This window comes from Aotus nancymaae, unplaced genomic scaffold (assembly GCF_030222135.1).
Source record: "Aotus nancymaae isolate 86718 unplaced genomic scaffold, 86718_ANA_hifiasm-v0.15.2.pri h1tg000040l, whole genome shotgun sequence".
NCBI lineage: Eukaryota > Metazoa > Chordata > Mammalia > Primates > Aotidae > Aotus > Aotus nancymaae.
This window is the reverse complement of record NW_026988454.1, coordinates 112,198,182-112,218,973: the sequence shown is the minus strand read 5'-3', so window position 1 is coordinate 112,218,973 and position 20,792 is coordinate 112,198,182.

Genomic DNA, 20,792 nt, shown 5'->3' with positions numbered 1-20,792 from the left:
CTGTTTTCCCCTCTAGACTGTCAGTTTTTCCAACTTCTCTATTAAGAGCTTTGTCCATCTTTGTGGGGGAGATTTGGCCTGGGCAGGGGAAGCAAGAGGGTGGGTAGTGGGGGAGTTAGTCATGAGGTTCTTTTTTTTTCTTGGTGAGGGATGGAGCACCTTCTCCTTTGTGAATCCTCTTTGTGGGATCAGTGATTAGGCTCTTTGCTCCCTGGAGTCTTGGGGCAGCTGTCAAGAGCACAGCCCACTACATGGCCTCAGAGCTGCATTTTAATTTTGCACATGAAGGAAATGGTCTGACAGCCTCACAGGACTCAGGGGACTGCTGGGTTGGGGCTGGCTAATATGCAGATTTTTACCAACAGGCTTTATAATATAGCAAATCTAAACTCAGCTTTTTTTTTTTTACTTCAGATCTAATATCTAAAATGAGAAAAATTCACCTATTAGAACATAGAATATCTACTTAAGTGATCAGTATAGTCAAATTAGTTGATATTTTATAGATAATGCATTCATATACATCAACTACATATCTATATATACAGATATAGATAAGCAGATATATTTTTCTATATACATGTGTATATATGCAAAGTTTTAAAACTGTGTTTTCTTTCTTGTTATTCATCTTATAAATATGAATATATAAAAATATATGAAATTCCAGGAGATTTTATGTAAGGAAATATTTCCCTATATTTGGCAGAAATATTATTTTAAGTTGTTACAGTAATTAGAATAATGTTTTTCATTTTCAAGCCATGCAAAAAAATTGTCACATAATTTAGCACTCAGAATAGTAATATTGAGTATTCTCAGCTGGCCTTTTAGCTCTTTGAAAACCTGGATTCTATTTTAATTTATTGAATTTCCAGCCAAATTATGTTCATAAATATGCACTTTAAATGTTTAACTTGGCTTTGTATAGAAATATGCCCATGTGTACATTAGCACATATTGCCAGGTTGAATGAACCAAGATACCTATAGTCAATCTTATGGATAAACCATTGTTCTGAAAACAATGAAACTCTGGACCCACAAAAAGACCCATGGAGATCTCACCAGAACTGATCCATCCCCTTCCTTTCTTCTGTTTCTTATTCTTTTCACTTTTCTTAACCATGCCTTTCACTAGGAGGAGTTGGTAAAATAATTAGGTTGTATTTTGACAAAATCAGGCTTCAGGAACATATATTTAGCTAAGGAATCTTGGAATATCACAAGATGTGAAGTTTATCTTTAGGGAATGTACATTTCAAACAGGGCTACCCAAAGCACTTAAGTTTTGAATTTTAACTTCTCTCTGTTGAGAAAAATAATAAAAAGTTGTACCAAAGGACTTAATTACATGAAATTACTCTTTTTGAGGTACTTATAATGAGTATGTTTGGTTGAAGAAATAAACATTTAATTGAATTAAAGTGCAAAAAGCAAATCCATGTGCTTCAACACACTTATTAAACTATTTCTGGTGATTTTAGTTTGGAGAATTAAACATCATAAAAATATACATAGCAAGTGTTAATTTGCATTCTCTCTCAAATAGCTACACTTTTCCCTGAGTGTTCCTTTAACTGCCCCCAAGCTTTTAAAACACAAAAACAAGAAGGAAAGGACATGAGAAAGAATTTAGAAAGGAAATGGTTGCTGCAAGTGACTGTGCAGTTTCCTCTCTTCTTACACCCTTTCATTTTCAAATGTCGCCAAAATAGAGGTGCAAAAGACTGTGCTAATTTTCCTTATAGATTTTGTCTTCACACAAATGTATTACCCCAATGCCTCAGAAATTGGTCATGTTAAATATTTTGTTGTCCTTAAACATTTTTTCTGATAAAAAAACACATTGTTTGCTGATTAATGACTGGTCATGGTTTCAATGAATAGAATGTACTTTATAAGCAAAATGCAATGATTACAGTAATATGTACAATATACTTTCTTCCAAAAAAATTAAGACAGCTATAGAAATCAAAACTGACAAAAAAAACACTTACATTTGACTGTTGCATCTTCCCAGATATTTGCAACTATATCAAAGCTTCCCATTTGGGGTCTTTATCAAGAATATGCAGCACTCTCTTGTTTACAACACAGATAAGTGAATAAATCCCTACTGTAGCTCAGCAATCTTTCCCTTCTTTACTCCCTTGGGGCTCTCTGGTGTTACTTCAATCCCTTTAATTTGAAGTTAGTACATCCAGTGTTTTGAAATCTTCTGTTGTTCAAATTTGGACCACATAGTTAACACTCTAGGTTTTGTCCAGAAGTGAACCTAAAGAAATTTTGAAAAAGGCTGTGTGTACCCAGAGCAATGTACCTCTTCTTCCATTGCCCTCACTTTACCATTGGTGATCACATGATCTGGGGGAAAGGCTGCTACCCCTGCTCCTATCCTATGCCCCATTGTCCTCGCCCTGGGACCTGGTTCACCTTCCTGCCCCCAAGGTTCTCTCACAATATAACCTAATAACTGGTTAATGCATAGTAGCTGTGTGCCAGGGGAATCAGAGACTATAGGTTATTTCATCTCCACAACAAACCAATGAGGCTGGTATTACTAACCTGGATTCAAAAATGAGGTAATGGGGTATTCATAGAAGCTCAATGGCTTCCCATACCCACAGAGCTCATAATGGGTAATAAGCAAATTTAAGTAAATGATTCCAAGTAGTTATGGGACAACATGTCAAGAATCTTGCAAAAGAGTACTAAATCACCAATGGCTGAAAGTATCAGACACTGTGTCATGGCAATGCAAGGGGCTATTTTGGTATTTGGGTGTTCTTAAGGTCACACAGTACAATTATTCCTTAGACTCTTAAACACATAAAATACCCATAATATAATCTGTTCTTTTCATTTTCTTTTCTTTATTTTATGCCTAGGAGAGAAGGATTTACAGCATGAGTCTAGCTTGGATGCCTAGAAATCCTGTAAACTGACAGACCAGTTAGAAGAGGATTTGGATAGTGAAAGGAGGCTGGCCTTTGGAATTAGAGACACGTTGATTGTAATGTGAGTTCATTTACTTACTAGATAAATTTCTCTCAAATATGTAAATGACATCCTCTTCTCTGGTCTGCAATATGAGGATAATAATCCATTGAGAGGAGTTCAGTTGATACCAGTGGTATATTTTGTAATCCTTAGTCTGGATTCTTAAAAATTGCATTTAATATTTCTCATACTCCAGGATTAAACTGTTTTGTAATCTTCTCTGACATTAGGCATCCTCTTATCTAATAAAGGGAACAACTCACTAATTATCTGAGTCCACTTGTTTTAGAATATTTTTCTGTCACCTTTTCCTTATTGAGCTATGCAATTTCAGTACTCACCTAATCCTTCTAAGGATGCTGATGCTGGCTAGAGAACCAAATACAGACATGTTGAGCTGAATGATACAAGACCTATATTTTAGAAAAGAAATAAGGGAGAACACATCTCTACTCAAATATATTTGAGTTAAACATAAGGTTCCTGGTGACAAATTGGGAGGAGTTTTCTTCTTTCATATCTACGTCTTATTTTAAATGTCCACTCAGAAACAAACAGGAGACAATTGTAATCTGTTTAGAGTTTCTTCAGCTTAGAACCATGAACTCAGTAATATCTTCTACAGTTCTGTAAGTTAGGTATACCAATGTCTTTATATAATTTACTCCATTTTCCTAAATTACTTCTGTCATTTGTAAAAATACCCATTTCCCAAGGTGTTGGTAAAGTGTTAAATGGGTTAATAAACTTGACGGCAGCTAGCATAGTCACCAGCACATAGTGATGCTTACTATCTGGTGGTAGTTTTATCTCTCTATTCCTTTTATCCTTAGCATTGACTTCATAAAAGTGGATGAATGTGAGGCATTCCATAACAAAGCTCTTTGAGTACACTTTGGTTCTCACGTGGTAAACCCCATATTTGTACTCTATTAGGCACTCCTGAATTCCTTACCATTTGGAACCACTTATTCCCAGTTTGCTCCAGTTCTGAGTAAAGTCATGAACAGGTGAATTTTGAGGGCAGAGTTTGCTTGCTGGAAAGTGATTGAAGTGCCATTTCAGCCATGACTAATTTATTTAGTATTCAAAAATCAGTAAAGATTCTCCTGTCACATCATTTGCCCAAATAAAAAGGAATAAAAATAAAGTAGAAACCTGTTTGATGCCTCAGGCATGTTCAGCGTGTTGCTCAGGTCAGTTCATTTCAATACTTAATTTGTGGCACTTCATTTAATGGAATCATTTAACACCTAAATAGTAATTATAAACATGAACAAATTTGATTTCCTGGGGTTAGTATCTGACATCTCCGAAACACTGAAATCCCTACTGCTGGCTTAAACTATGTTTGGCATTCGGTAAACAATTAAACTAAATTAATTTCAAATATGGGTTATGGATAAGTTCTTACATATCTCAGTCTTGACTATTTATATTGTAATTGAATTTAGCAATGAATAAAGGAATGATTTCCTACAACATCATCATTCACAATTAAGTAATGTACCAGAATATTGCCTTGCAGATTGCCAGAGCTCAAAATAAACTAATCATATATCATAACCAGAAGAAAACTAGAGGTCATCTAATTTGGTTTGTACCTCACATGTAAGGAAACTGAGACCCAGAGATGCTAATGGACTTGGATGAAATCACACAGCTACCTAGCAGCAAAGTCCATGGTTCAAGTATCCCCTTTTCTAAATTAGAACTTTTTCTATTAAATTATATAATTACTGGTTGATCTATAGGGGTATATGTTCATTTTTGAAATATGTTACTAATCAAGTTGTCAACTTGTTGTTCCAAGTTTCTTATCATGTATTTGTTACAAACTAGTTACCCAGATTATATTCTCTCAGTTTCCTCCCATGTATAAGTCCAGGAATGTTGAAGTCAGGAAGAAAATGAATAGCCATGTAAGTGTTATGTTCCTCTGTATCCTGGAGGTGTGGTTACAGCTATGGTTTAAATATGTAACCCTTTTTGAACGAGAGAAAGACATTGGGAAGATGAGTCAGATAAAACAAAGAGGAAAGGTGGTTGTAAAGGTAGGCAGAGCCTGTTAAGAGTAGTTATTTAAGATGAAAAACTTTGCAAACCATTCCAGTTCTGCTGTCATTTACTTCCCCAAAGTGATCAATCCACAAATATGGACAGAAAACCCATTTTATGTGAGGAAGAGTGGTATGAGCTTGAGAAATGTAGAAGGCAAGTCATGATTTCTGCCAATTTCACATGGAGAGAAAAGCACATGCAAACAAAGGATAATACTTACTGTGTAGAGGAATTTCTAAATGTCTGAAAAGCAAAAGATGTATTATATATTACAAAAAGATAAAACATAATTATCTGCAGTGTCAGAAAACACCACCTGGAGAGAAGCAGGAAATTCACATTGGTTATACACATAGTAGGTGCTTTACATAGAAAATCTATTTTAATGTAAAAATCCTAAAAGGCATTATTATATAAGAAAAATGCAAGGCATGACATTGCACTCAAATATAGGGAGTTGTATAGAGCTTAGCATTGTGCTTAGTATTTAGAAAATACTTGATCAGTATTGGTTGTAACTAAATCAATTAGATGTTGTATCTCATTCTCCTCTAAGTAGAGAGAATGAGATCTCTTTCAGCCATATTGTAGTAATTTTTCTTTTCTTTTTTCTGCATATTTGCTTTACTGATTTTTTTAATTGGAGACCAACTTTCTCCTTTTATTTTGTAGTACAACTGGGATAAGATGGAGTTCCATAGCCCAAAGTATAAATTACTTCAGTTCAAGCAAAGAGCTCATAATAATCTACTGTCTTAGTCCCAAATCCACGTTCTCAGAAGGAAGAATACAATTAGGCCAGTTTGAGACCTATGCATACTCCTGATTGTAACCAGGGCAGGAGTAGAATCATTTAATACAAATATGACTGCTCAGGATCAGCCCTGGTTGAGAAAGCCATTTCTCAGATAGTAGGAGTAACCTAGCTTTCCTCGGGCAACTGCTGTTTGAGCGAAGAATATAACCCACAAATTACATAATAGACAAAGTTTATATAGATATTAAGTAGTGGGGCAAAGATTCAAGCCCAAGTCTCAGTTTTAAAGATTATGCGGTTAACCACCATGTGTGCTTCCTTTCCCAACAACAAATTGGTTAAATATTTTTCCATTTTATTCTATTTCTAAGAATTATTATTTTTTCAAATATCTACTGCTCAATGCTGTAAATACCTATACAATCACTCTAAAATGGGCTAAAATTATCAAAAATTGGTAATTCATTCTTTGCATTTGCCTTTGGTTCATTTTAAAGTTTCTATTGCAGGGTGTTAGATAACAAAGAAATGCTTAAGTGAGTATCTCGAAAGTCTCATACTGTGTCAATACCTTAGCTATGTCTTCATATGATGTCAATACCTCACAAACTTGAATAACACAGAACAGTTGAAATTTTAAAAGTAGCTTTTATGATACAGGTTATTAAATTATTACAACAGCAAAGGTAAGTATAAACTACTTTTTTAGTAGCTATTTTATTATAATAGCTACTGAAGAAAAATTATTCTAAAAAATATAAATTAAGTATTACCAAAAGTACTACAGAAATAGAGTTCCATTTAATCGAACAAATGCATTTAATTAAAGCTAAGTCAATGCTAGCTTTATGAATATACTTCTTCCTATAGTCACATAGGATCATTTGTTTACTCACAATATCTCCTATCACTAATTCTACCTATAGTACCACGTTCCATGAAGAAAATCAATTCATCCATTCTCTTCACTGTTTAAACTACTTTGGAATTTTTCCTTGTATTTGATGGCATATCACCATTTGACCTTCAGCGGTCCCCACTTCTTTTCTCATTAGCCCAAGACAAATGCATGACTGCACTTGGATATTAGGTGGTCATCTGGATGAGTCTAAAGTTGCTTATCCCACATTTCTAAAATTAGCTATTAAAATAGAAATACAGAATTTTAAAATCATTGTTGCATTTACTTCTATGAACTCTCAGAAACACAGAATGTATGCATAATGTAATGAAAAATGTAATAAATGTAATAAAAAATCATTATTTGAGGGCAAAGACTGCTATATGCACAAATATTTCTCTGTCTGTCCATATAACAGTGTATGAAATAGTCATATTGTGTCATTGTTCAAAGGTTAAGTTAATCACTTATTAAAATGTGCCTAGGGAGTCACTCGAATATTTCAATGTTTTTCCAAGATAATTATCCAAGAGCATGACTACCCCATTTGCAGATTATCCCAATTCATATAGGGGAGGGAGCACTCCCTGAAAGCTCACACCCTCAGTGCATATCCACACCTACCATCTCAATGCTTTGGAAAGTTGAAAAATAGATTTTCCTCACAATAAATATGTTGCATCAAAGACTAGTACACAATAACCTGTTTATTTTGAAAGAGTGAGCTGTGTTAGCTGTTGAGGTGTAATATGGAGATTAGTTTAACCCTAGTTTAAAACTAGGGTTCTGATGAATTGAATACCAGTTAGTTAAGTTTGTATGCATTTAAGGTGATGCAAACTTATAACTGGTTTTCAATTAATCAAGCTTTCCTCATAGGACAGCAGCTATGGGGAAAATAAAAGTGCTGAGACTATCTCATTCTTCTGCATTTCCTTTCTCAGTAAACAGCCCCATATTGCATACAGTTTTCCCAGCCAATATGCTGTGCATTTCTTTTCCTTATTTTTTTTCCTACCACATACAACATCTCATTTCTTTGGACTATACCTTTTAAATAATTCCAATAATTCTGAAAGCTACGCACCAATGCACTACTCTCTTTTTTCTTTTTTGAGACTAAGTCTTGCTCTGTCACCCAGCCTGGAATTCAGTGGCCCAATCACAGCTCCCAGATTACTGTGCCCTCCTTGGCCTCCCAGATTACCGAGATTACAGGTGTGAGCCACCGTACCTGGCCAATGTGTTTCTTTAAATACCTCACTCCCACAATCTGGGCCCTGCCCATGATAATCTCACACCTGGATTCCTCATAATAAGTTCTCAGTGTTATCTCTATCACCAAGTTATCCCACTCTTCACACAATCCATTTTCCAAACTGCCATTGGAAAAATACTCCTAAGCTCATCATGTGCCTACTCTCAGCTCTTTAGGGACCCATTGCTCATAGGCTAAGCATGGTTAATATACCTTGCACAACACTGTATAAACTGGCACTTATATACATCTGTAGTCTCATTTCTCGCTACTTCCATCTCTCAGTTTAATATTTCTTTCAGATGCATTATCTTACCTCTATCTAAAACTTTAAACTTTCCATTCCTCTGTCTGGGATACTCTTTCTAGTTTCTGCTTCTCTCCACTTCTATTGTCACTTTTACCTAGCATTAGAGTGATGTGGATGAGCAGTCTAACTTCAGGCTGTGGAGTGAGACTGATTGAGAATCAAGTCTATCTGGTCCCTAACTCCATGACCTGGAGCATGATCTCATCCTCTGTGCATAGTCATTAATATAGATAATAATATTACCTACTCCAAAGAGTTATTTTGTGGATTAAATTGTTAAGGCATGGAGCTGGAGTCACACTAAGAAAGCACTAAATGTTAGCTATACACCAATCAAGGCAACAAAAATTCAGGCATTTCCTACTCATCCTTTAGAACAGAGCTTAAATGTCACTCTGTAAGGCCTTGAGGTATTCTCCTGATCCAAGTGTGGTTGAGTTACTGTCCAAAAAACTTTTTTATTGCTTTATAGTTTCTCTATCTTAATATTTATTACATTGTGTTTTAATGACTGGTTTTAATCGTATATATATATATATCCCAACAAACCACATATATATCTGTCTGGTCCACTGGCTAAAAGTACCTAGCATAGCATTTCTTCAAAACTATTTCTCACTTGAATTTAAGTTAAGAGGCATTGACTAAAAACTTCATCTGTTTCTTTCCTATATCAGTACCCTGAATACAGTTTATTCTGCTTTGACATGTTCCATTTCATAGCTTATCCTTCTCACTTGAGCCTGAGCCTCCTATTTTCAGACTTCAAAAAGAGGGAGTAACAGAAGGTTTAGTAAATCTAGTTCTACTATTTTTTTTGAAAATCCAAATAGAAGTGCAGATAATATTGAGCATGCATCAATTCTATCATGTTCACCTGGAATAGAATTACTTTCATTGAAAGTAAGGAGACTTCAAACTTAGTTTATTTACTCACTTGCTTCTAAATGAAAACAATTTCTTTTTAGAGCGTTGTCTATCTATACCACTCCTAGACATCAGTAGCTATCCTAGCTATTGTGATTGTTTTCTTATATATCTTATTTTTTCAATGAAATTACAGATCCTGGATAGCAAGTACAGATTGTCTTATTTTCCTTAATTCTCCACAGATTTTAAAACAGTAAATGATTTACTATGATAGATAACCAATAAATGTGAAATAACTGCTGTCAATTTTCATTTTCACATACTTCTCCTATTTTAATTTCTATGAGATATTCTACCATTAAACAGTGTGTCAAATGAAACAGGTGTTGTTACTGTCACATTTATTGGGTTGGTGAGAGTGGTAGAGTGCGAGGATAAGGGAGAACCTGTTTCCAGGGTCCTTATTTCACTTAACGTCCTATTCAGGGTTGGTAACTCTCCTGTCTAAGCACACAATGGCATTTTAAGCCAGGGTTTCCCACAGGAAGCATTATGCCTTCAAGAGAGGAAAGAAAAAATCATCGTGGCATGCCAAGCAGGATGTCACTTACACTCGATTGGCCACATCGTCAAGGTTCATTTCCATTAAGGTTTGTGTCAGTTCAGAAACTTTACACATGAGGCCGTGTGTAGCAGTCTACCACTGCTGACTGCCCTGGGGCTAGCCCAGAGTCCCAATCTTGTCATTGGTTTTCCAGAATGTCTCCATGAGAATTAGTTGCATATGCTGGCCAGCCTCACCATTTGAGACAGGACTGTGGTTTGGTTGTATTTTTATAAATCACTGTCTTACTAAACACTTACTATCTCTGACATATTTAGATAAGGCAAAGATAAGAACAAGAAGTGAGTGAAAGTAGTCATAGATGATTGATAGGCAGCCAGATAGATGGATATAGATGACATGGATGGATGACTTCTGACATTAATAATAGAAAACAAATATGAGAAAGGTATTGCTTTCTATTTCTGTCCAGTGCTTCTTAAATGTGTCATGAGATGTGCATAACAGAGATATTCAGACTATGTTTTTTAGTACTGACCATATTAAACTACCTGCATCAGCTTAAAACAAAACATCATTAGCACAGATTAACACTAGACAGAAATAGGGTGCACAGGGGTGTAGAGGTAGAATGAGGAAAGTAAGCTACAAATAAAACATCTTTTATTTCTGATTGGTGTAAAGTATTTGCATAGTTCAAACAACTCTTTTAAAGATCAATCTTACACATGGTTTCCATTTACATAATGTTATATGGTAATGTTAAAAAGTTCTCCTTACAACAACTATGTCACTCCTACTAGTTTGTACGTGACTAAATGTATACTATTATAGATCCTTTTTCATAAATACTGCCAAGAAGTTTCATATTAGAGATCATAAATTTTAAAAGTGCAATGCATTAATTCAATACAAGTTGATACCATCATGTTTTGAATTTGTGATAGTTAAGTAGAAAAATGATGACATAACACAGACAAGTTTTGTAGAAATGAAGAGAGGATAAGGTGGCTATGCATACATTTTGCACATCTTAACCAGTTTTCGTTTCTTTCTTCTTCTATTCTCTGCTTTTTTTATGTAGGCTGCATTGGTAGAGTTAACTTTACAATTTTGTCCATAGTTTGCTCAATATCAAGACAGATTTATAACACGAGAAAAAGAAATGACACCAAAAGCTAAATGCAATTACCATTGAAATTTGTGGACACCTCATTTGGGGAAGAGGGTAAGAATATTTATTTGTGTGTGCAAAAGTTTAGAGATCGATTTTCATTACAATATGTTAGAGCACTTTACTGTGTATACTATATGTCATATGAAAAACCAAAGTAGTGTAATGAACTGGGTGATGCTTCCTTGAGAGTGCTCAGAAGAGACTTTCTTTATTATGAAAAAACCAACATAGCGAGGTCAGAGTTACATTCCCTATTATGAAAGCTCAAGGTGGGCAGATATACATTTCCCCATCTCCCAGGCAAAAAATATAAGGGTCTGCCTAGATTTAGCTAATGGAATATTTCTACCAAGTCTTTGAATAGTAATGGAAAGTAATGGAGTCTTAGAATAGTAATGTAAAGTCATTGAGTTCGTCAGATATTATTTATGGAGACTTCAGCTGAGTCAGTAGTTCAGTGGAATGGCAATGCCTATAAAGTGGCATAATCTTGGTTTTGCTTTCCTTTCCTTTAGTTCCTGCCAGTTGTCTGTGACATGTTTCCCAGGTGCTCTATGACTTCTGAGAGCTATTTAATGTTGACTCAACAGATTACATGTCTGCTTAATTTAATGAGTCATGATACTTCTTGTTTGCAAGTAGATGTTTGATAAATTTGTATATTTATGGCTTTTTTCTCCATAGTTATGCTTAACTTTTATTTCAGAAGAATTTAATACATAGTGTTTATTTTTCAGGAATTTTTAAAATGAGAATATTAGCTCTTTTCCTGTGTGTTTTTTGTTATCCATACTTTTTTCAATGCTTATTCAAGCCAAATGGGATTTCCTTGTAACTCCAGTAAGATGACCTATCTTGTTTTACAAAAGTTAAACGTCTTTTAGGCAGCCATGTTTGTGATTGTCTATTGGTGCAATTTTACTGATGCCCCAGCCTGTCTTCAATGCTAATATCCAGCATCTATTTCTTTGAATCAAGTTATAATGTTTTTTAAAACACTTTCATAAAATGTAAACCTTTACAAGAAGAGCTACGTGTAAATGAATACTAAAAGTTGATATTATCCTGTTTCAGTTAACTAGAGTAATCACAAAAAATAGTATAAAAAGACTTAAGAAGTAAAAACTAAAGTGACATTTAAGTCATGAGAAGATTCAACAATTCAGTAGCACTTTTCATGAGTCAGATACATTTTCATAAAAGAAAAAAGGATGAATTTACCCATCTTGATAAATGGTGAGGAATGTCACCAAAGGGAGTGCTGAACATCTAGTGGCAGTGTGTGAAAGCCAATGATGTTGAACATAGATAGAATAAAGGGAGCTATGGGACACTGGGTACAATGTCCTGTAAAGAAATCTTCAGTTCTAAGTCTGATAAAATCAGTTTCATATTGCTAGATTTTCATACACAGATCAATTGGTTAAGGGAATCTTTTATAAGAATACATAACTGGACATGTAAGAGCTCCTTTTGGCTACCTTCTTAAGCTGTGAAGCCTAGCAGATCAAATTGACTCAACTTTCAAAATTTTGAAGGCATGGCTAGGAAATATTATTACATTCTGATGGTCTTATGTGTCAAATAGACCAACTTGGTAAAATATTTGCATTATTTTTGTTATCACAAAATGCTTCATCTTCATAATTCCCTGACATAGTGGGTAGTGTCTATTTTTTTTTTTTTTGAGATTAAGTTTCACTCTTGTCACCCAAGCTAGAGTGCAATGGCGTGATCTCAGCTCACTGTAACCTCTGCCTTCCAGGTTCAAGCAATTCTCCTGCCTTATCCTCCCAAGTAGTTGGGATTACAGGTGCCCAGCATGACGCCCAGATCATTTTTGTATTTTTAGTAGGGACGGGGTTTCATCAGGTTGGCCAGGCTGGTCTACAACTCCTGACCTCAGGCGATCCACCCACCTCAACCTCCCAAAGTGCTGGGATTACAGGTCTGAGCCACCAAGCCCAGCTATATCTATAATTTTTAAAAGCCATTTCTTAGAACAATGAATGATACACATTGAGAATGATGCAAAAGATTTATTTGCTGTCAACGTTGCAAGGTGTAGGATTCCATCTAGAAAATTATTAGTGTTTAGTGTGGGTGCTGTGTGCATTAAGTTCCTGAAAGTTCACCCAAAAAATGTGACGTAATTAGATGAGTTTCCTCTAACATAATTGTATGAGATTATTTGACATAATCTGTCTTTCTGTTTTCTACATTTGCCCCAGGAACCCAAGGGGCTACAACTATTCTTGGTAAGAAAGATACTTTCTACTAGAGGCTATAAAATTAATGAAAATGTCAAGCTACAAAGTATTTCTTTTCAATTAAATTGATTACTCAGGCCAAAACAGTATTTATGTTATAATTTGAAGTGTGATAATCTGAATATTGCTTTCAAATATTATAAAATACAAGGTATTATTATTGTTTTTCTTATTTTCAATGAAAATGAATAAGTCTAGTATATGTTTCCCTAGGGGAGAAAAACCTGTGTGATTGTGTATAACTGAAAAAGCAAAACTAAAGAAAACAAACAAAATGCTAATTCAATTCCAGCATATGTTGACATTAACAAATTTATTTTTGTTATAGTATTTAAATATCTAATAGTTTGATAAAAAATAGCCTTTGTATTTCAATTACACTAACACTTTGTGAAACAATTTTCTCTGCCAAATTCTTGGCAAATAACATCATATTGTCTAGCTGAAATGGAGTCCACATGGTGTTCTAGTTCTATGAGCATATTGCTAGTGCTGCACATTTGTGCTTCTGTGAATATGGTACTGAAAACAGTGCCTCTTTATTAATGGATAACTTACTGTTATCTCACCCGTTTTCTATTGCTATCTTCCAGACTATTTAGGTTGTCCTAAAACCTTATAAAGTGTTTCTCCTTACCTGGTCCATTATCTTCAAAGTGCATATCACAGTCTCCAAATGATGATTATATTTTTATTGTTGCTTATTTTTTGTCACACTCACCAAAATGTAAACTTACTAAAAGAAGAGCTTTCTCTGTTTGTTCAGTGCCATATTATCCATATTTAGCCCATAGCAAGTGCTTAAGGAATATTTGTTGTAAAAACTGATACTGTGAGTCACTATCTTCAACCTGCTCAACAAAGGGAGAGGTACTGAGCTACTTTCTCTGTGGGTTCAAATTTAACCGGTTCCTAGCTCAATCTGACATAAACTGCTAATGCTTTTTTCCAGTACTAACTAGTCTGGAATTAGGTGTCTTGCTATAAATTCTGTATCTCAGGAGTGTGTGATCATTGAGTTTCTATGAGTCAGTCCCCGTCTTTCCGTGATCCTACCACTTCTGCATGCTTTCTTTCCTATAGCATCTCCATTCCCTGCTGGCAGTGAAGCCCCTCTCTGAGCCACAGTTTATTTTCTGGGGTCCTGGATATATGTCTAAATTTTGGGAATTCCTTCTCTTGGGAGTCTGGTTCTTATTCCCATGCAGAAAGAGAATTATAAAAATGCAATGGCTTTTGTAATAAAAGAGATTTTACATATTCATATAAAAATACTCTTAGATGGTTATAAGAACAAAATATCAAAACAGATTATCAAGCAAAAAAAAGAAAGGGAGAGAAACCGTCTTTTGTGATTATTAATTATCCAATTTAATATCTATTTTGAACAGTTTTAGGCACATACTTTCCAGCTTGTTAGGTGTGAAACTGTCACAGGATCCTTGTGGTGTCACTTTTCTGGCCAGAAGCTCTGTTGTTGTATCCAAGCGAGTTAGAAGGAAAGCGCCATGCTCCGAGTTAGAATTCAGGAGTCCTTTTATTGCCGACCGAGAGTCAGCTCACACTCAAAAATCTCTCCATCCCGAGGAAGGGGCTTGATTTCCCTTTATACCTTGATTTAGGTAGGGGAGGGGGAGCTTAGCCGAAGCAGAATTTTATAGAAGCTGAACAAGCAAGTTAGATAGGGAAGCTGGTAACCAGGGGGCAGGAGGTTCCCAGGATTGTTGGTTGCTAAGGGTAATCACTAAGTGGGGTAGCAGGGGGAGCTTTCCATACAATCAATCACCAAGGAAGGTATTCACAATAGCAGGTAGACTTGCCAAGCAGGATGCGGTTACAATGGTTACAGGTGCTCAGAACAGTATGCTTCAAACCTCAACACTTCAAGGCTCTAAGAACAGCATGACCCAGTTATGAACCTGAGGGGCCAGGGCAGGGAGGGGGAAGCAAGTCTAGAGTTTTCAGCTAAAATGGAGTCAGTCACGCTATCCCAAGTGACTGGTGGCACCTTTGCCTGAGTTTTGCTGATGCCCACTGGGCTCATTCCACACACTTGGCCTGGCAGGTTGCACTCGGCTCATGCTACCATCCCGGATCCCACACCTTCCAAGTTTCAGCCAGGCGTGGAGTAGTGAGGAGTATGTGAGTGAGTGAGCCTGTGGTCCAGACACTGCACATAAACAGACACACTGTGGCAGGGCAGGCAGCTCCAGGTGTCTGCCCAGGCACTGGTTCCCTGTGAGGCTGCAGCTGGACCAGGGGTATCACAAGCAGCTTCCAGGCACCAGGAAATGTGGCAGTGCCTGGATGTTCAGAGACACCAGGAACCACAGAGCTCCAAAGAGGGCATCACAGTCATGACTCAGGGAGCTCCTAGATCTGGGCTTCCCGAAGGGCGGCAGCTCTTCTCTCCTTGCTTCTTATCACCTGCAATATGGTGAGAAAAGGGCGTGTTTCAGCCCTGTTTGTGTTGCAGCTTTTTCAGCCCAACCATTCAGCAGGTCCAGAGTTCTTGTCTTGCATCCAGGAAGAATGAGAGACATGGACAAATGGAAGGTGAGCAAGGCAAAGAGGGCTTTATTGAGCGACAGAACAGCTCAGAGGAGACTCATACTGGGAAGCTCCTCTCTTCAGGCAGGTTGTCCCATTGTCTGTTCAGCTTTCAGCAGTGAGGAAACCCACAGTGGGTAGCTCCTTTCTGCAGGAAAGTCTTCCTGTCATCTGCTGGAGTTGGGTTGAGTCTGGGGATTTTTATAGGCCTCAGAGGGGAGGAAGTGTGTGCTTATTTGTCTATGGACAGCCACTGGTAGGCCCGGGAAAAGCAACGTAAGTTCTCCCTCCTGTGGAAGGAACGAGCAGCCTGGCCCCCAAGCCTCAGGCCGTCTGTGGTCTGAAGGTGACATTTCATTGAGGACCCCTCCTTTCCACCCAGGAGTCTGTCTGCCTCCTACTGCCATTATCCTGCCATCCATGGTGCCCACAGCACCCAGGCTGTTCATGATGAGGGGTGCCTGTAGGCCTGCGCAGAGTGGCCTTTACCTTTTCTTGGTCTCCCTCTCATGCTCATTGGTGCTGAAAGTCCAGAGGGGGCCAAGGCAGCAGGCCCCTGGTGTGTCAATGCTGCCCCAAGCCATGCATACCTGGGTCATGACAGTGCCCTGGATTGTCCAAAACTTTGATACAAAATCAGAGCAGGCACCGGGAATGGGGAAGAGGCCAGGCAATGGGAACAGGCACTTCTGAACCTGCAGAAGCAGGGGCACTTCCCAGGCCTTCAAGAGTACAGTGATGGCTGCGTCCGAAGCCACAGATGAGTGGTTGCAGCTGCACCAGAGAGGGTGGGGCTCCCGCCTCTTCAACTTGGAAGGGGACAGGACTTCCACCTGTCCTTGTCTACAACTGGCTTCCTAGGGGACACAGCCCAGGTGACACCTCCTCCACTGCAGCCTGGGTCCTGTCAGCAGCCACTCCACACAGGCTACCACTGCCATCAAAATCAAGTTATAATGTAAGCTTATCCATGAGCCTGTGTACCTTTGGCATTTAAGTGACCTTGTCTTACTGCCTCTAGAATAATAAGCAAACATACTTATTAGGCTAATATTTGGAACACTTACGTGCTGGGCTTACAAGAGAAAAAAGTGTTTTTATTTTTTGAAAGTATGGACACTTTTCTAATATTGGTGATGCTATGGCTTTAATGTATTCTTTAAAGTTTATGTGTTGGAAACTTAATCCCCAATGCAACAATATTGAGAAGTTAGAACTTTAAGAGGTGATTCAATCATGAGGGCTCTGCCCTTCTTAATAGATTAATACCATTATCGCTGGAGTGGGTTAATTATCACAGCCTCTTTTTGTCTTTGTCTCACATGCTGGCTTCTGCCTTTTGCCCTTCTTCCATGGAGTGATACTCACCATATGCCAGCACCATGCTCTTGAACTTTCCAGCTTCCAGAACCATGAGCCAAATAAATGTTTGTTCTTTATGAACTACCTAGTCTGTAGTATTCTGTTATGGCAACAGAAAATGTATTAAAACAGGCGAGTATATCTCTGCCTCTCTCCCATACTTTCCATTGAAAAGTCTTACTAGATATGACTTTATAAGAAGATCTTTCTTTCTTGGTAACACAGTTCAGATGGCTTCTTTGTCCATCATCCTGCTTCTTACATCACAAGGCTTATTATTATGTACACTCAGAAGCTCTACTCTTAGCTATACGATTAATACTTAGATGATTTTTATTGAAACATTAATGGCAATACCCTGAAATCATGTCATTGCCGCTTGACTCCTTGTCTTGGTTGGGTGGTTGGAGAACGTGTCCAGCAAAGTTAAAGAGATGGTTTACTTTTAGCCACTCCCCACTTTCACAATGAAGATAGATCTTAAGACTTTTCATTCTTTTTCCATTGAGATTCAGTAACCTTCTGAACATAGCCATCAAGGTGACGGTTCTTAATCAATTAAAACTCTAACATGGGAGTTTAAAAATACTAATTTGTTAGTGAAATAGTCTATATAGCGACTCCTCCTAGATTCTTTATCATCTGGACCTTTTTATCAAGGAATGAGGCCAACAGGAAAGAAAAACATAAGTTAACATAGTTTCTGTGCTTCACTCTACCTGTATTATATTAACATAACAAACCAGACCACAAAGTAGAGGATTGATTTATTTAAAGTTCTATATATTATTTAAATACTCAGTCTAATTGCTGTATAAATTCCTCTTGTGATATGTTTATTATGAAACAATGGTTGAGATCCAGTAAAGTATAGTTGTGTATCATTTCTTTTCCAGCAGAAGTGGGCATAAATACATTAAGGACTTGAAGGTGGCATTGAGTTCACTTCAACAAGGATTATTAAGATTGACACTTTTAAAACTGATTCTTCTATGCAGATTCAAGCCAAGTTGCAAGACCCAATTTACCAGGGTTTAATGAACATAGAGCAAAATCATACCAGTGAATATTCATTTAGAAACAGCATCAAACTGAAAATGTAAAATAAATGTGACTGTCATATTCACCTAATACATATGTACTAACTCCCTATTATGTGATAGATATCATACTAAGTGCTAGCGATAACAATGTAAGTAAAGCATGGCATATTATCTTAAAAGGCGGGTAAGATAATATTAATAGAAATCTGTACTTAGGCATATAAATGTAGACATACACAGACACAATACAAGTGCAAAACTTTAGAGATAAAAGACTTAAGAGAGTCCTGTCCTTCCTATAAAACAAGGTCTTAGGAATGATTTGGTTCAGGTTCACATGTATCACATTTGGCAGAACAAGGCAATTTCTCAAACTGACAACTTTTTGTTCCTAAATTTCTGCATCAGAATTTCTCGAATTTATGTTTATCTTCACAAACTTTTAGAAGGCTCACCATTTTCTTGGCACTGCATTAAATGCATTCAAATATCTACAACTACAATTATATTATTATAACAATACCATATATATACATCAGTACTAGTATATATAGATATATATATACACTAGTATATATATGCTATATATAATATATAAATTATTGTCTAGTATTATAATAATGCCATATATATGTCAATACTAGTATATGGTATTATAATACCATATATATACACAATACTAGTATATATATATGATGTGTATATATATACACTAGTATTGTGAATATATATGTATATGTATATATATATGATATATATATCATATATATGTATATATATGATGTGTATATATATACTAGTATTGATGTATATATATGGTATTATTATAATAATACCATATACTAGTATTGACATATATATGGTATTATTATAATACTAGACAATAATTTATATATTATATATGACTCATTTCTAGTTTATATATTAAGACATGTAATATTTATTTGTTCAACTATACTAAATAATTTTCCAAATGCTTAATTATATCAGATTCTGTGGTTTGTATCAGGAACACAAAGCTAAATAGAATTTCCTCTGTGCCACAAAAGAGCAAAGATGTATAGAAGAGAGAGATACATTAAAAATATAACTGAAATATTATGTGATGAGTGCCACAGCACCAATATACACAAGGTATGAAGATGGCAACTCAATTGGCCGTGAGGCCCATTAAAGTCTCCAGGAAGAGAACAATTTTTGAGGTGAGCCTTTTATAAAATAATCCAAATTCAGTGTAATTGAGATGAATGTATATCTAGAATGACTTCAGTGACTAGATGGTGGCAACATTAACTAATACTTAGAACACAGGAGGAAGAGGTATTTAATAATGGTAAAATAGGACTGGTGAGATGGTTTGAGAAAACCATTGATTAATTTGTGGGTATGTCGTGTTTAAGGTGCTCATGAAATGTGAAATTGATTATGTGTAGCAGACATACGGATAATACTGATTTTAGAGGAAGTTCAAGCTTGAGTCAGAATTTAGGAAATCAAAATAACATGCCCATAGACATATATGTAGAAAGAAACTAAAGTTCAAGATATTCTGTTTGAAAGCTCAAGATCTTTTCAAAGAAAAGCTATTTATCATTACCTGCTATTCAATTCTAAGTAAGAATGTGATACAACCAGAAACCCTATTTTAAGTAGGTGTGTATATATAGGGGTGTGTGTGTGTGTGTGTGTGTGTGTGTATTTATTTCTAGTTGGTTTATTTTTTTTTTTCAGAAGAACTCCTTGCTTGATACTATGATATATTGCATTGCTTGAAGGCTTACCTGAGGGTGCTTAGAGAGAAGTTTTGCTTCATTTTAGAGAGAAGAATATAGAGAGACATAAATAAATCCATATAAGAGAATTTCCGACTCTCCAGGTTAAGCCTCCAGATTCACTTAACAAAAATCTCATTTGTCAAATTTTCTCATTGCCAAACTTTCTACAAGATTATTTGTGAACACCGTTGGTAATGAGAGAAACATTTATTCCTGAATAAGTCCACCTCATGTTTGGAGAGCTTTTATTAATATCTATGTGTTCATTCTTTCATTTATTCTTTTATTTATTCACCATGCTTTTATTGAATATCTGGTACACACTGGGTCCTGTACTAGGTGCTAGAAATAAAGCAGTGCATCAGCCAGACATGGTTCCTGCCTTTATGAATTATAGCCACAGGCTTTAAATAAATAAACAAAGTCAGCAAGTAAATAAATAAATAGACACAACTGTGTTATTTATTGCTGTGTAATAACTTATTCCCAAATTTAGTGACTTAAAAATAAATATGTATTATATCATTTTAATTTTATGTATTAATTTCATTTTTGTTGAAAAATAAATATTTTTAAGTAACTAGCTTCTTAAATAAACACAATTAAGCCAAGAGTATGCTGGCACATTTCCACTCCCTATAAATGCTTCTTAAAATAATTTTCTTTCTTGGAGAAAACAGAGCAGTAGTCATATGTGGAGGATGAACTGTGTTACTAAATAGATTTACGCTAGGAAATATGTACTGGAATGAAATACATTCTCAATAGCACACAAGAGACTATTTTGTGAAACAAAATTGGCTAGTATACAGAGGGAATAGGCTAAGTATTAGGAAATTAGATTTTTTCCTTAAATGATCCACTTAAAAATTGGTGTTGACTTAGTTATTT